This window comes from Callorhinus ursinus, unplaced genomic scaffold (genome assembly GCF_003265705.2).
Source record: "Callorhinus ursinus isolate GAN/ISIS: 27379988/994484 unplaced genomic scaffold, GSC_fseal_2.0 scaffold5, whole genome shotgun sequence".
Classification (NCBI taxonomy): Eukaryota; Metazoa; Chordata; class Mammalia; order Carnivora; family Otariidae; genus Callorhinus; species Callorhinus ursinus.
Genome location: NW_027397067.1, coordinates 76375470 through 76385436, shown reverse-complemented (window position 1 = coordinate 76385436; position 9967 = coordinate 76375470). Strand labels below are relative to the sequence as shown.

The 9967-nt window shown below is 41.4% G+C and overlaps 1 long non-coding RNA gene across 1 annotated transcript in view; it reads right to left on the bottom strand.

Moving 5' to 3' along the window:
- Window positions 1-626: 626 nt before the first annotated feature.
- The window catches only part of LOC141372858 (uncharacterized), a 68428-nt gene continuing 59087 nt past the window's right edge, over window positions 627-9967 (bottom strand). Inside the window, exon 3 of the long non-coding RNA XR_012378372.1 lies at window positions 627-855. This is a non-coding gene — a long non-coding RNA (uncharacterized lncRNA). The remainder of the gene's footprint in view (window positions 856-9967) is intronic.

Genomic DNA, 9967 nt, shown 5'->3' with positions numbered 1-9967 from the left:
CCCTACAATGTCTAACCTCATTCTCTCCCAGAAAACTCATATTCACCCCCTTAACACCCAGCTCAAATGTCTTGTCCTCTGTTAATCATCTCTCTACTCTCCCAGCAGAGGTTAGATGCCCCTCCCCCTCCCTTGGCTTTCTTACACATACCAGAAGGAGCCTCGTCTGAGTACTTGATATCTATTCCCCAGTTACAAAGTTGAACAGGGAAACAAAATGATCTTAATGCAAAAATAATCATGAATAAACCGACTGTTTAAAAAAGAAAAACAGTTTTTGCTGTAACACAGACTCTAGTCCTATCATCACCTCTGTGTTCTTGTTGATTATTCTGTGCACCCCAAATAGTTCAAACGTTATACAAATGCTATGGAAACTGTTTGTAGAATGAAATTGGAACTCTTGCAAAGATGTAGACTTCTGTGGACTCAGTGAAAATGATGCTGGAGAAGTTCTCAAAGCCTGGGCTGTCCATTGACAAAATTAGAATTTCAGTGAGGTAGACAGTTATCAGGTGAGGAAGAAAAAATCAGCAAACTGAAGAGGCAGGCACCTCAAAAGAGAATTATACGAATATTAAAGATTAAGAATCACCATTGGTAAAATTGATAGATCCTTTAGAAAATGTGACAATTTAAATCAGTAAGGGTCAGCTAACTATTGTAACACATGTCCCCCAAATCTCAGAGGCTTCACACAAATACGAACTTGTTTCTCACTCAAGATGTGGTCTAATGTGGGTGGATCCGGATGGCATGGGGTGGGATGGGGTGGAAGGGAGGTTCTCCTCCTCTTAGGCTCTTTCCATCCATGTAGCTCTGCTTTCTTCTATACCAGGGGTTGGCAATCTTTTCCTGTAAAGCACCAGAGAGTAAGTATTTTCAACCTGCAGGTCACCTGGTCCCTGTCACAACTACTTAACTCGGCCACTGTAGCATGAAAGCCGCCTTAGACGATACAGAAATGAATGGGCATGGCTGAATTCCAACAAAACTACATTCACAAAAGTAAGCAGTGGGCCAGTTATGCTCTACTGGATGTGGTTTGCCGATTTCTATTCTGGAGCTTTGTCCTTCTCTCTAATCGGAGGTAAAGAGGGAAGAGAGAAGAAAGACAAACAGACCTCATAGGGTTATTAATGCTTGTACAGTCCATGCTAGAATATGATCCCCCTGGGGATTTTTTCCTTTTTTTGTCACTGATCTACTCTAGATATACAGAGGAGTGTGTGCAGATGATCCATAAATATATGGTAAATGAAATTATTGGATGCATGTGTTATCATATGACCTTGAAAAGCAAAATAAATAAATACTCAACCACTCTGTGCATTCTAAAGATTAAAAACAGTAGCTAATGTTTATTGATCATTTAATATATACCCTCTACTGTTTTAAATCCATTACGTGTAAATGCCATTAAATTTCTCACAAGAACCTAAAAAGGAAGTTCCACTATTAAAATCTTTTTTTTTTTCAGATGAAGTAACTAAGGTGCAGGAAATTCCAGTTATGACCTAAGTACGATTCCGTTGCCAGGAAAAGGCCCTTACTTTCAAATTTTCAAATTTTGTGATTCTAAATTAAAATCTCATTCAAACTCTTTTTCTAAACCACTTAATATGATATTTTCTTCTCTTAAAAGTAAATTCCCTTCCAGTGTCTGCTTCTTGGTACCATGTGTTCTCTCTTCCTGAGCACCTCCCGGGATGTTTTGTAAGTGCACCCATTACCGATGTATTGCCTCTCAGCCGAAAGTTAATCCTTCAACGCCAGCTCTGCAAAAAGAGTAAGCTGGATCCTTTAAATATTTTTTCCATTGTTAGCTTTGCCAACAGAAGGCACTGCAAAGACGTGGCAGGAGAAACTGACTCCTCAGCAGGTGCCGGCAGCAAGGTAGGGTCTCTAGCACCTCGCAGGGGCGTCAGGGGTGATTTAAAAGAGAAAAGGAACATAAAATACTGGGCACAATCTCGTATCCCTCTCTTAATGAGTAATCAGATCTGCTGTTAATACTATGGAGAATGAGGGGGTGAGAGGCAGAGGAAAATTGTTTTCTCTTCTGTTTTTTGGGGAAGGGAAAAGAACAGCGTCCCACAAGCTCTTGCAAATGAGAGAAATTATACTTGTGAAGATCACAAATTTACAGGTCAGTGAATGTAAAAATTCACTAGTTAGTTCTTTTGTTGAGAGAGCAAAAGTGGAAACAGTATCATGTTTCTCCAAGGCATGATGTCCTGTAACCTTTGTTTGCATGACTTGCAATCATCAGAGGGAGCAGTCTGAGGTTGAATGTTTTTTGTTTTTGTTCCGTTTGTTTCTTCCTCTGCTTTTATTAAAAGACTGCTTTTATGGAATAAGAAAAACTAATGAGGTATTCAAAACGTATAACAATTATTTATCAAGCTAGCAAAGCAAATCATTTCTGATCATCAAAATAACTATGAAATTTAAGAGCTGTAATTCCACACAGTACACTGAGAAAATATAGTTCAAAGAGATTATGAAATGTGCTCAATAACACAAAGATAGAAAGTGACATATCCAGGATTTTCACCCCAGATTTGATTGGTTTAAAACATACCTTCTTCTACAGATGCTGTGATACCTCTGTCACAGATTGTCCGTGACAACAACACTCAGTAAAACCAGCCTGTAAACCCAGGTCTGCCTGACTCCGTAGCAAAAGCCTATCCTTTATGAGGAGGGTGATGGGAGGTGTGGGGAATGGAGCCAGAACCAAGCACGATATTTAACATGCACCTTGGATTATAATCAACTCTAAGTCAAGAATTTTGGTCACAAGTGACAGAATTCCAAGACCGACTAGCTCAGCAAGTTGCAATAAAGAGAATTTATTGACTCGTGCAACTGGCAAGTTCTGGAACAAAGCTGCCTTCAGGCATGGCTATATATAAGGGCTCAAATAATGACAGTAGTACTCCATCTTTCTGTCCACTCATGTTCATCTCTGGTTCCCTTTGTTAACTGGCTTTATCTTCTTGCTGTGGTCCAGCTCTCTCCACGTGGCAGGCAAAACAGCCACCACCAGCTCCAGATCTGCATGCCTCCAGTCCTTGATTCAAAAGAAAAAGACAGCTTCTTATCTATTGCCAATATGGAAAAGCTCAGAGATGGTATCCAAAGGGCTGAAAAATCACTGGCCTCTTCTAATCACCTGGAAGTGTGAGGCATCACCAAAGCACATGGAAGGGGAAAGGTGGACCCCAAACCATGATATGTGGACAAGAAGTTGTCATTACATCCCTCATACCCACATGCATACAAGCCAACATTAGCATAAAATTCTAACATCCTCCAAACTGAATATTTTTTAAAGATTTTACTTATTTATTTGAGAGACAGAGAGAGTACAAGTGGGGACAAACAGACTCCCTGCTGAGCACAGAGCCAGATGGGGGTTCAATCCCAGGATCCCGAGATCATGACCTGAGCCAAAATCAAGAGTCGGCCACTCAACTGACTGAGCCACCCAGGTGCCCCCAAATTGAATATTATAAGGGGTAAAACATGGGACATTTTAATACATAAAATCAGCTAAATCACAATTGTATTGTTTTGCTGTAGAACAGACATGACAAATTTTTCATCAAATAAATCAAATAGAATATAAACTGTTAACTCTGTCTCATGGGCAAGTCTAGCATCTCTGTATCATACTGAGCCTTGCCAGCCGTGATACCATGGCCTGTCATGTGAGTTGGAATACTCTAATGTATGTGTCATATTGAGGGATCGTGATGTTAAGATATTCTTTTCCGACCCCCAAAGTTCTTTGCTACTGTGTCCTCAGAAAACTAAGGCCTTTAATGCTAAATATGCTTCCTCTCATTAAGTAGCATCTAAAAGGATATCCTAAGCTCCAGTAGATATCTGTATATGCTGAACCAACACTTCTTGGTGTGTGGGTGTGTGTGTGTGTGCGTGTGTGTGCGCAAAGTGTTGGTTTATCAAACCATGGGGACAGGACCCGTGGGCAGAAAGAGCTGCGGCACCAGGGCTGTGAGGGGTGGCTGATGACATACTATGGGGTTGGGGGAGGTAAGGAAAAAGGGAGGTTTCAAAAGAACGTTCCTATGCTAAAGCGGACCTACAAGATACTGGAGGCCTTGCCACTGTCAAGGTAAGGTTGTTTTCCCCTCTAGCAAGGCATTAACGTTAAGATAGTCGGGAGATTCCTGGAAGAATGTCCCACATGTCCCACATAAACCAACACTTCTGAAAGCATGTTTCTATTCCATGGGGCACATGCTCTCAAGATGACAAATTTAAAAAGGTTCAAGGGCTGAAAGCATACCATAATATTCCCTTAGGTAATAATACTCTGAGAAACAGTGGATAAAACTCTAAGAACTGTAGTAAAGAGGAAGTGTTTAGCTTTTCCTTAAACCATGGTGTCTTTGTTTGGATTTCCCTACAGGTAAAATCTGAGACCTAATGTGCACAGAGTTTGAAAGATGATCACAGGAAGCGGGAAAGAAGGGATGGTGAGACAGGGAAGGAGAAAAAAATCAATAAATTATGTATCACTGAGCTACTTTCCACTACAGTCACGTGCAGATTGAGCTCCAAGGGGATCCTAGAAGGAATGGTGTGGAATGGCCCTCAGATTGTCTCTTCGACTACAGGATGTTAGCACAGATCTACCACCTCTGCTCCGGATTGTTTGAGGCTTATCCCAAAAGCTTTAAATCCTTCGCACCCCTGGGCACCTTCACACAGGTCAAGGGTCTTTGTGGGGTTTAGGGAGAAGCCATGAGACGATAAAGCAGAGGAGCAGCATGAGATACTGCTGCAGGGGCAGGATGTAGGACCTCCAGCAGGTAAGGAGCCGTTCACCAAGGGTGTGTTGAAATCAAAGGCGGGAAAGTGAATGTGACACCAGAGATTTATTTTAAAAATCTGCTTATGTATTGTTTTCCACAAGCATAGAATCCTTGTTGTATGAAACAGCTTTTAACATCACACACAACTGGAAAAACACTGTTAGACCAGTTTGTAGGAAAGGGCCAATAAGAGACAGACTTCCAGAATGGCAGGTAAAGGACCCCTGAAAACCTTACACCTCCATAAAGGCAACAGGAACACTGGCAGAAAAATAAATAAAATAAAAGTCAAATCTAAATTTTCAGAACTCTGGAAATTAACAAATTTCTTGCAATAATCCAAGGAGATGTTATTCCAGGAGAACTAGCTGAATCTTGGTAAGAATAGGGAGCCTTGTGATGTTTTCACTTGCTTTATTTTCATCCCTTTTCTCCCCAGCTCTACAGGAACCTTGCAAAACTGCTGCCTTGTAATCTCCATTACTGTGAAAGCAAGCAGTTTAGCAGACACTGGAGGGGACAGATCAGGTTTGGAGCTCTTCAGAAAGGCCCATCCCCATCACCTTGCACTATTTCGCTTGTCCGGCAACTCCTTGAAAAGCCCTATTCACAGGGCTGTTCATTATTTGATCTGATTCAGAGCCAACACAGTGAGAAAAGTCCTATCCCCAGGGTGTTTGCCAAAAACAATCGGTGGTCAAGAGAATGAGAAGAGAAGCCACAGACTGAGAGAAAATATTTGCCAAAGACACATCTGATAAAGACTGTTATCCAAAATATACACAGAACTCTTAAAACTCAACAATAAAACAATAAAAGCTGAATAATCTGATTTTAACATGGGAAAAACTATAAACAGATACCTCATCAAAGAGGATATACAGATGGAAAATAAGCAAATGAAAAGATGCTCAACATCATATATTATCAGGGAGTTGCAAATTAAAACAACAAGATAACACTACACAGTTATTAGAATGACAAAAGTCCGAAATACTGAAATGCCAACAAAATCCAAAACACCAACTACTGGAGAGGATGTGGAGCAAGAGGAACTCTCACTCATTGCTGATGGGAATGCAAAATGATACAGATGCTTTGGAGGACAATTTGGTAGTTTCTTATAAAACTAAACACACTATTACCATTTGATTTGGCAACCATGCTCTTTGGTATTCACCCAAAGGAGTTGTACACTTACACCCACAGAAACACCTGCACACGTGTTTATAGCAGCTGTATTCATAATTGACAAAACTTGGAAGTGATCTGGGTATTTACCCCCAAAATACAGAAATGCTAATTCAAAGGGACACACTCTGTTTATAGCAGCATTATTCACAATAGCCAAACTGTGGAAGCAGCCCAAGTGTCCATCGACAGAGGAAAGGACGACAAAGAGGTGAGAAACACACACACACACACACACACACACACACACACACACTGCAATAACTGCAATATTACTCAGCCATAAATAGAAATGGAATCTTGCCATTTGCAACAACATGAATGGAGCTGGGTAGTATTATGCTAAGTGAGGTAAGTCAGTCAGAGAAAGACAAATACCACATGATCTCACTCATACGTGGAATTTAAGAAAGAAAACGAAAGAGAGAGAAAGAGACAAAAAAAAAAAAAAAAACCAGACTCTTAACTATAAAGAACAAACTGATGGTTACCAGAGGGGCGGTGGGTGGGGGATGTGGGGAAAAGATGATGGAGATTAAGGAATGCACTTATCATGATAAAAAAATTAAAATAAAATGATAAAAAATTATATCAAATGTAAATAAATAAATAAATAAAACTCTGAAGTGATCAAAATGTCCTTCAGCAGGTGAACGGATCAAGAAACTGTGGTCCATCCAGACAATGGAATATTATTCAGCATTGAAAAGAAATGAGCTATCAAGCCATGAAAAGACATAGAGGAATCCAAAATGCATATCACTAAGTGAAAGAAGCCTATTTGGAAAGGCTACACGTGGTATGGTTACAACTACGTGACATTTTGAAAAAGGCAAAACTATGGAGACAGTAAAAGGATTAGTGTTTGCCGGGGAGAAAGGGAGAAGAAGGGATGAATAGGCAGAGCAGTCAGGATTTTTAGGGCAGTGAAGCTATTCTGTATGATACTATAATGGTGGATAAATTACATATTTATCAAACCCCGTAGAATGCACAGCACCATGAGTGAGCCAGGCACTTTGGGTAATGGTGATGTATCCACGTAGATGTGTAGATTGTAACAAATGTACTAGTCTGTGCAGGGATGTTGATAACAAGGGAGGTTGTGTTTGTAAGGGCCCGGGATAGATGGGAGCTGTGTGTATCTTTTGCTCAGTTTTACCGTGAACCTAACACTGGTCTAAAAAATTAAATCTATTAAAAAGCGAGTGGCCGTTGTTTAATATTGTAATGCAGCAGCCTGAGGTGATGAGAGTATTGGAGGCAGGAAAAGGGGCTAGCCACAAACACTGAAAGATCCAGGGAGTGAGATTTTCATCGGGCACTTTGAGAAGCTCCAAGATATTTCTGGGATTCTGTTCTAGCCGTGTGGCCGAGTAAGCAGTTCTGGCCTCTGAGGCCGAAGCAGAAGCCTTCTGGGGCTGGTGCTGGCAATCACTTTGCTTTCTTTCAAAAGGGGGATAAAGGCACCTGGATGGACTCTGTTTCAGCTCAGGTCATGATCTCAGGGTCCTGAGATTGAGCCCCCATGTCGGGCTCCACACTCAGCAGAGAGTCGGCTTGAGACTCTCTCTCCTTTTCCCTCTGCCCCTCTCCCTGCTCACGCTGTCTCTCTCTCTCTCTCTAAAAATAAATAAGTAAATCTTATAAAGGGAGATACACTTAGCTACACCATCTCTCCCCTTCTTTCTGCCTGGAATGTAGCTGTGATGACTACTGGAGTTGCAACAGCCATTTTGCAACCCTGGGAAAGAGTGAAAGGCTTTGTAGAGATACTGTGTCACTAAACCAAAGAAGCAGCTACTGACTTGAGACCTCTTGGAATGTGAGGGATAAAATGTTTATTTCCATCAACTCCTTAAGTTTTTGTTACTTAAAATAGAATGAAGTTCTAGCAGACTCAAAAGATGAGGAAGCCAGGCCTCCAGTACTAGAGAGAAGCCAAGGGAATGCTGTGGTAGTGGGTAAGTCCCTGAATGACTGTGGAGCAGACCCAGAGCCCATCAGAGCAGTGGGGCAGGAATCTAGAACTGGAGGGCTCTGAGCAGCATGTGCAAGGGGAAAAGGGAAACAATGTATTACCCAAAGCACTTGGCCAGAGGCAGAGGTGGTTTAGAATTTTCTGAAAGGCTTTAGGTAAGACTCTGTGGTAGTTACATAAAAAAAACTAAACAAGCGAGGGTGCCTGGGTGGCTCAGTCTTCCGGCTCAGGTCATGGTCCCAGGGTCGTGAGATCAAGCCTCATGTCAAGCTCTGAACCCAGCGGGAAGTCTGTTTGAGATTCTCTCTCTCTCCCACCCCCTCTAAAATAAATAGTCTTTTAAAAAAAATGAAACAAGCAAACACACAGGGCATTTATTAACTCCAGAAAACATTAAAAATTGGAGAGGGAATATAGTAATTGTACCCTTCTGAATAAATAATTCTTGAGCAAAATTTCCATAGTCAGGATGTCATCCACACTGAATAATTTAACTAACATTGTGCTTGAACTCTCTTCGGAAGGTGAAAAAGGGAACATGAGTGGAGAAATTGTAAGAGAGGCCTTAACTTCACCTACAATAGTCATAAAGTCAGCAAATAATATCTAAAACTGAAATGTCAACAAATAGCAGTTAAAGTGTTTTGTTCAGAAATAAGGAAAGTGAGACCAGGAAAAACAGCCAAGAGTACAACATGGCTGCCCTTGGAAAGCAAGAGTTGAGGGTAGATTCAGAGAAGCGGGGCATGAAGACTGCTGTTTTTGTGTGATAACCTTTGTATAATGATGTTACTTTAAGCTCTCCTCGGTAGAAGTATTAATTTGATCAAAGTTAACTATTTAAAATCACATCTGATGGAGGGAAGCAGCAAAGTATTCTTGGAGGAAGTGGGGTTTTTTTGATGGGTGTTGCAATGGACTCTTATATTCCACAAGAATATAAGCAGGGGGCTCCTCCTTAATCAAAGGCCACATCCTCTCACAGTGCTCTTTTAAAATTACTCTTCATAAATCCAACAAGCATTTAGAGCACTCCAACAAGCACCAATAGTGAGATCAGCTCTGCGCCAGGCACCAGTTGTACTTTCATAAGAGATCCCAGGAGGACTTAGCTGCCTGGGACCTCGGCTTAAAGAAGGTCAGTATGAAGAGAAGCCTCCAAGACACCTGGATGGTATCCAACCTGACCCCAGCACACTTGTCTTGAATGTAGATGATCCCAATAGCCCCATGCTGAGCCACACTCCCCTCCACCTTAGCCCCATACAGGCTCTTCTCTGCTCAGTACCCAGAGGAGTCCCTTTAATGTAGCTCAGATGCCGTCACTCTTCTGCTGCAATCCTGACATCTGACTCAATCAGAATAAAACCCAAATCCCTCCCATGGCCAGCAAGGCTACACGGTTGAACCTCTTCTTCTCCATCCCTCCCCAGCATTCACGTTCTCTCGTGTCTCCCTCTATGTCCTTGCCCTGCTGTGATGCATTCATTTATTATCTCTTTCTGTCTAGTAGATGACAACTAACCAGGCTAGACTTTACTGTGGTCATTACTGTATCCTCAGCACATACAACAGTACCAGGCACATAGCAAGCATCCAATAACTAGTTGTTGAATTAATAAATTAACAAAGAGCCATTGAAGACTATATTAGTAAGTCAACAATAACAGACTTGAGCATTGTTAAACCATCACTCTTCCTTCAGTGTGAAGAATAGGTTGCAAATAAGAACACTCAAAGAGAGTCAAGGGGACCACTGGGGATGCAGGCTGGTGCAGTGACCCGGTTACAAGGAAGCCGTGGGCTGAAAAGAGAGATGGCAGCCAGCAGCAGCAAGACTTAGGGAGGATACAGCAGGAGACGTAGGAGCCAAACCAGTATGGTGCAGGGCTAAGGAAGCAAAATAAATAAATAAATAAATAAATAAATAAATAAATAAATAAATAAA